The sequence below is a fragment of the Nycticebus coucang genome, chromosome 7 (assembly GCF_027406575.1).
Source record: "Nycticebus coucang isolate mNycCou1 chromosome 7, mNycCou1.pri, whole genome shotgun sequence".
Lineage (NCBI taxonomy): Eukaryota > Metazoa > Chordata > Mammalia > Primates > Lorisidae > Nycticebus > Nycticebus coucang.
The window spans coordinates 105,099,771-105,107,546 of NC_069786.1; the positions used below are offsets into that span (position 1 = coordinate 105,099,771).

Genomic DNA, 7,776 nt, shown 5'->3' on the forward strand with positions numbered 1-7,776 from the left:
ACACCAAACACCACATGTACAGTGCCGAGAGAGTACAAATGAATGGGGAAGACATGACCCACAGGTTCAAAATACTTGACGTCTACATGGAGAGTCAGACGGTACTGAATAAGCACACCCCAAACTGGGGAGAAAACACAGAACTCTATAAAAATATTAGGTAATGAATGCAAAGCTCTTAGTTCCATGCCAACGAGGCCCACGTTAAACACAATATGAGGAGTAACTATTATTATTTTATTAGAAAGCTTAAATATATATATACATAAATAGTGACAGGGAACAAACTCAGTTTGGAGGGGAATGAGTTTTAAGTCAGACAATGAAGACTTCAAGAGTCAGGTTAGAGCAGCAAGAAGACAGGGTTCATCCCCATCAGGTTCATCCCCATCCCCACACACAGTGGCAAAAGTGGGTTGACTTCATGCAAGGACAGCTGATCTGGTTAGCCCTGAGCAAACACTCCATCTAGGAAAAGTTAAAAGGTTATCAGCATGAGAAGATGGACATTCACTTTAGTGGCTAGGCAGACTTCAGATTCAATAGAGTCATCAAATAAGGATCTGTAATACTATAATCTCTCTAGGCAGGCCACCTACATAATTTGCAAAAACCCCAAAGCAAAACAAAAGAGTGGGTCCCCTTGTCTAAAAATTATTAAGAATTTCAAAGCAATGATAACAAAGCATTAAATCAAGCACGATACTCGTCTGAGCACAGAGCCCTGTGGCTCTGCCCAAGTTCTGTGTCCATAAAACCAGCCCTGTCTTTCAGGGTGTGATGGTGAATATGCTTTTTGAGGACTGTGATTCTAGCATCTACACAGGAGATGCATTGTAGAAGGAAAATATTTGAAATAAAGAGATCTACAACATTAACTTTTTAATGTAATTTGCCAAGAAACGTGGCAGAGAAAAATCTGGGAGATGTTGACAGTGGATAAGATGTATGGCTTAAAGGAGAAAGATTTTAAATGACCTCAAGTTAAGCAGGAGGATTTTTTGAAAAAGGGAAAATAGAATAAGAATTCTTTTAACTCTATGGGAACATAACTATGAAAGAATGGGGCAAAATAAATAAAGCAATACCATCAGTAGCCTCTGTAACATGTGCTGAGTAATATCCCAGCATGTGCAGGTTAGTACTACCAAATTGAAGCTTCAGAATCCAAAGATTTTTGTCAGCTTTGTTCATTTCCATACACCTAGGACCCCAAAGAGTGCCTGGCATATAGTCATCACTAAGTAAATAAATAATGGATGAACAAGGGAATGAACTTGGATGAGTAGACTTCTCTCTAAGAGACTGGGATTCTATACCCATAAATTGAACTCTTTTATGCTCACCTAGAATTACTTTCCCAAACCTGTTAGTGCCATTTACATTTGTTATTGTAGTCATGTGATTTAGTTAATTATGGAAACTAATGAAATGTTCATGTGAAGAGTGCTAATTTTATAAAAACTTGGAAAGACTCAATAGAGGCAAATCACTGGGGGAAATGCTATTCAATTAGACATAGAAAATTTAACTGTGAAAGACTGGGGAAAAACAAATAAAATTCTAGAAGTGGGCAAAATAAATAAAATTCTAGAAGTGGGTAAAAAAAAAGATGCGGGAAACTTTGTTAGGACTATTTAGGTTACAAGTGACAGATGACAGCTGGGGTCATGTGCCCATCCCCAGGCCAAGTGCAGTTACCAGAAGGGTGGTACACAAACTCTGGGTGCCTGGGTGGAAGAGCCACCAAATTCACATAGAGTATGAGCTTGGATACCCCAGGAAAGAGAGGAGCTGTTAACAGAAGGGGGGTGAAAAAATGCTTGCTCATCAAAAGAGGCGCCATTACTTCAGCTCCAACCCTAGTAGGAAATGAGCCATGGGGGGAGGGTGCATAAGGAATGGGAAGAGGAGGAGACAAGTTCATGGTGAACTCAGGTTTTGTTGTTTTGTTTTGTTTTTTTGAGATAGAGTCTCACTCTGTTGCCCTGGGTAGAGTGTTGTGGCATCATCACAGCAACCTCAAACTCTTGGGCTCAAGTGATCCTCTTGCCTCAGCCTCCCAAGTAGCTGGGACTACAGGCACCCTCCATGACACCTGGCTAGTTTTTTCTATTTTTAGTAGAGATGGGGTCTCACTCTTGCTCAGGCTGGTCTCAAACTCCTGAGCTCAAGTGATCCACCTGCCTCAGCCTCCCAGAGCACTAGGATTACAGGTCTGCACCCAGACTTTGAGTTCAGTTTTAAACACATTTAAATCTTGGTGTCAGAGCATCTTCAGTTTTGATGCCTGTAGAGCTACCGGAAATGGATTATTAGAGAAGTAATGAGATTTGTAAGTCTTCAGCATTGACTGCTAACTGAAGGGGATCTGTTAGGATTCTTCTGTGTCTAGGACAAAAATCCACTTCAAGTTAGTTTAAAGGAAGAAACTAAAAGAGTCCAGGGTAAAATCCAGAGACTTAGCTGAATCTAGATGCTTAAAAGATGGTGTCAAGGATCTGTTTTGTCTCATTTTCTCAGTTCTGCTTTGTCTGTGTGACATCACTCCCAGATAGGCTATTCCATATAAATGGCAAGAGCACCACCACCAATGAAATGAGCTTTCATCATACCAGTTTAGCTATGTCCAGTGAGAAGAGAGTATTGCCTTTGCAACAGTAGCAGAAAAAGTCCCGGTACTCTTCGAAGTGTTTTTTGTTTGTTTGCTTTGTTTTGTTTTGATTTGATTTGGTTTGGATTTTTATGGCCACATCTGTGTACCAATCCCTAGGAGAAGAGGAAGAAAGAAAATACAGTATAGAGATGGGCCAACCCTGGATCATATGCCCAACCTTGGAGCCAAGAGGAGGGGCCAGGAATGACTGAAATAAAGTGTGGGAGAAGTGGAGGGATGATTCCTCCCCTCAGTGGTCAGAAGAAAGACACTAAGTGGGCAGAAACAGCACAACTGCATTACCCAACTCTACTTCCCTACAACTGTGAAAGGAGCTCTTACACAGCGTAAATAACACTAACCAATGATAAGAGACAGCTCTAAGAAAACAGGCTTGAGCAGCAGCCAGCAAAAGTTTATCAACTGCAGGGGAGTGATTGAGCACAAAAAACTGACCTCAGAGAAAAGCCCTCCTCTCTTTCCTCCTTTTGAGTCCATCACTTTCCACCCAGTATGTTGACAGGGTGACCTGTACCTTCCACCCAATGACTGTTCACTTTCTCACTTAAATTTGATCTATACATCCTCCCACTTTGTGATAACAACAGGAGCTGTGGCTCGGTGTCCTGGACCCCTGTTTGACACCTGTGCAGTTCTTCCCTGATGAAATCCTAATGCATTTGGTTTTCTTCCAAATGTGTGCAAAACATATTATGCTCCTTTGATCAAAATTATGCAAAGAACCAGATGTTTATTTTTCATTATATCTTATAGATAACAGTTGGTGTTTGAATGTCCTGGTGTTTCACTGTCCTTGTCCCTTGAATTCTGGTTGGGGGAGGCGGGGGGAACACAGGCACAGCTGTGGTTTCTTTTTCCCCTCATATTATGTTCTTAGATTGAACTTGAACATACTAATATAGCTTTTTGATATTCTACTGCTACTCCAACAAGTTACCACAAATGTGAAGGCTTAGAACAACATTCATTTATTATCTTGTAGTGTCCATGGGTCAGAAGTGTGGGCAGAGATTGGCTCGGTTCATTCCTCTGCTTTAGGCCCCGTAAGAGCTCACCAGGGTGATGACAGAGCTGCATTCTTTTTCTGGAGACTCTGGAGAAGAACCTCAAAAAGGCTCATTGAAGTTGTTGGCAAAATTGAGTTCTTGCAGTTGTAGGATTGAGGTCTCTGTTTGCTTTTGCAGGCTGTCAGCAGTGAGTTGCCCTTAATTCCCAAAAACCTCTCTTCAGTCTTTGCCAGTGGCTCCCTATGTCTCAGAACAAGCAACAGCTCTCCAAGCCCTTCTCAGTCTTAGAATCTCTCTGATTCTCTCTCCTGCCTTCTACTGCACTGCACCTAACCAGGAAAAATGCTCTGCTTTAAAGGGCTTATATGAGGAGATTGGGCCCAACTGGGTAATCCACATCCATAACCTTAATTATATCTGCAAAATTCACATGCAAAGTGACATAGTCACGGGTTCCAGGGATGGGGGCCTGGACATCACATCTCTGGGGACCATGCCGCCTATCCCATATAACTATCAATTTTCCTCCTCATCACTCTCTCTGTTCCAAAGCAACTCATACTTTTCATGACAAAAGGCTACTGAATTTGGGGATTCCATTATCTTCTCATTAGAACAATATATTCAGTGGTAGAGTAGGGACATTTCACCAAGTTTTTCTGGAGTTTCCATGAATCATCCTCCCAAAGTAATTTTTATACTATGCTTACCAAGTAGCCTTCTGATGAAAATTAACATTCCAGGTTAACTTGATATCAGGAAGGGACTTCTGAGGCTAGGGAATGTGATTAATTGGATCAATGGAAATTGAAATACATATTAAATATAAGTTAATATCCAACTTAGTAGTATAAATATAATATAAACTATAAATATATAAATATACTAAGAGAAATTCAATGTACATTAAATGATGGCATTTTGATTTATACATTGATGTCATGAATTTGGCAATATGACTCAATGATCAAAAAAAGATCATGTCTGGAAGTCCTTAAAACTTCTAGTTTTCTGATTTTCCTATGGTAGTACTCTGAAAGATTGTTAGCAAATCCCTGCAGCATTCTCATCTTGGTTCCTCTCCCACAAAATCATCATTGAAGAGAATACTGGAAATATTGATAAGTAATTGTATAAAGATGCTAGTTGATAGAACATTAGAATATGAGCTTCTCCACAAATGTCTATCAAGACAGAAATGTCAGTAGCCCAGGACCTGTGAGAGGAAACTGGTTACTAGCAGGTAGGGATGAGGGTAATGAGCCTGGAAGGAATGAGCTCTTCTCTAAGACATGCTACTTACCTAACTACTCTCCTGGGCGTCTTGACTGTAATTGTTTTGTTTTTTGTTTAGATGAAATAGAGTACAGGGAACTTTATGGGTGCTACATGACAAGATAGGGCTCCCTAGGCACCTGTATTCTTCAAGGGGTCTGTGTGGAAACTGTGTCACGGGGATGTTCTCAGTGAGTTAGAGGACTAAGTAGGCAGGGGCACCCCAGCAGTTGAGGGCCTCTTTCTTCCTCTTGTGCTCTGGCTGGAGCTGGTGGTCTGGGGGCCCTTACTCCTTGGAGGTCATGTAGACAATAAGGTCCACCACCCTGTTGCAATAGCCAAATTCATTGTCATACCAGGCAATGAGTTTGACAAAGTAGTTGTTGAGGTCAATGCCAGCCCTAGCATCAAAGGTAGAAGAGTGATTATCACTGTTGAAGTTGGAGAAGATGACCCAATGCTCCGTGTAACCCAGGATGTTCTTCAGGAGGCCCTCTAACACCTGCTTCACCACCTTCTTAATATCATCATATTTGGCAGCCTTCTTCAGATGGCAGATGTGTTGGTCCATGACAGTCCATGACATTGGCAGTGGGGGCTCACAAGGCCATGCCAGTGAGCTTCCCGTTCAGCTTGGGGATGACCTTGCTCACAGCCTTGACTGTACCAATCAAGGCAGGGATAATGTTCTAGAGAGCCCCATGGCCACCATGCCACATCTTCCCAGAGAGGCCATCCACAGTCTTCTGGATGGCAGTGATGGCATGGACTGTGGTCATGAGTCCCTCCACATTGCTGAAGTTGTCATGGATGATGTTGGCCAAGGGGGCTAAGCAGCCTATGGTGCAGGAGGTATTGCTGACAATGCTGAAGTTGTTTTCGTACTTCTCATGGTTCACACCCATCACAAACATGGGGGCATCAGCAGAAGGGGCAGAGATGATGACCCTTTTGGCACCCCCCCCAGGTGAGCCCCAGCCTTCTCCAGGGTAGTGAAGACACCAGTGGACTTCACAATGTAGTCAATGCCTATGTTACACCATTTGATTTTGGTGGCATCTCTCTCCTGAAAGATGGTTATGGAATGTCCATTGATGACAAGCTTCTCATTCTCAGTCTTTACTGTGCCATGGAATTTGCCATGGGTAGAATCATACTGGAACATGTAGACCATGTAGTTGAGGTCAATGAAAGGTCCACTTTGCCAGATGTCCAATATGGTCAAAGCCATTTATTCTGTCCTTCACTTTCACCCTGATGCCTGGGGATGTGCCTGGCACTGCAGGAGAAGATGCAGCTGTCTATTGAATGGGAAGACCAGCACGCCTAGACTGTAATTGTTAATGAAATCCACTCGACATCCCAGCTCCTAAGGGATGCTCTTTATAATGTAAAGACAACTAAATGGAATGGGAATCAAACCTGTGTACATATATGTGTACTAAAGGGGTATGTGTATCTGTGTGGGGTTGGTGTGAAATCACAATCTCTATGACTGTGATGTATGTATCCAATGCCATCTGTGTGGCCAGGGGGTCTTCATCAGAGCCATAAAACCTGCCCCTTTTCTAGTCACACCATCTCGGTTTCCAACTTGCCATAGTTTTATATTATCATTTGATGCCGCATGCTATGTTTGTTTTTTTTTAATCTTGACTCAACATTCAGAGTGGGTACTCCTATCCACTGTTTCCAACTCACATTAGAATTGTCAGAATTGTATAGTTTTGTTATTGTGTTACTTTCTTCAGTACCTTTTTTTACTTTCTGTACTTTTTGTTTACTATTATTTATTACTGTATAACTTTTATCACTCTGCTAGAATTTGTGCACTTGCTGTAAGCTCTTAAATCACCCATTTAGGAAGAGAACCAAAAGGTCAAGGAGGACAGAAGAGCCACTTGCCCAATTCCAATTTCAGCAGGATGCCATGAATATATCACTGAACAGGTCAACTGCCTAGGACTGTCATAAAAGCTTGGTTTTCATTAGATTCTCCTCCAACTTTTTCATAATCTAGGCTTCCTGCCCTGTGTTAATTATATTTCTGACCCCAAACCAACAAACTAAGAGGCTGCATGTTGTGATGGAAAGTATGTTGCACCAGACGCCAAAAACTATGAGGTTTAGGGCCAACTCTGGAGCTAACCAGCTGTGTGACCTTGAACAAGTCACTTTATCTCTCAGTACTATTGTTCCTTCAATTCTTTGATGAAAGGTAAATAAAATTACGTCTATGATTTCTTCCAGATCAAAATAATGTAATTCTTTGATCCCAATTCTCTTTCTTCTTACTAATAATATGTCATACATTTTACATAGTTTGCAATTCTTATGAAGCATAATGAGTTTTTATTACTACTTCCTACTCAACATAAATTACTACTTATGAGCTATTTAACACCAAAAATGAACATTTACACCCAATTTCAAAAAACATTTTGTTAAATTTATTTGAGGAATGATTCAGCAATTGAGATATTGAATACACCACTGTGAAAGCAAACCTTGGCTTTAAAACCTACCAAATAAAAATTAGATGAGAAAGTAGAGCTAAGATTGGCTGGGGTCCATCATCCTTATGATAGTAGAGGGACATAGCATATACCATCCATCTAAGAACTGGGTAGATAGTCTAGAGCCAGAGGGCAGGTGGTGGTAAATTGGTGGGGAAATTAAAGATACATTTTCCCTAGCTGTTTGATTTTTCATGCTGTTGAGTTTTGAGGTTACAGTAGGTAACCAGAATATCAAACATCACTGGGAGGAAGGGAACTCATTTAATATTATGTTAGTTATAGAATTATAACTAGGTGT

At 41.2% G+C, this 7,776-nt stretch overlaps 1 pseudogene; it reads right to left on the bottom strand.

Annotated features, from left to right (window-relative positions):
* Nucleotides 1–5,245: 5,245 nt before the first annotated feature.
* Nucleotides 5,246–6,190, bottom strand: LOC128589766 (glyceraldehyde-3-phosphate dehydrogenase-like; annotated as a pseudogene).
* Between the last annotated feature and the right edge of the window lie 1,586 nt (nt 6,191–7,776).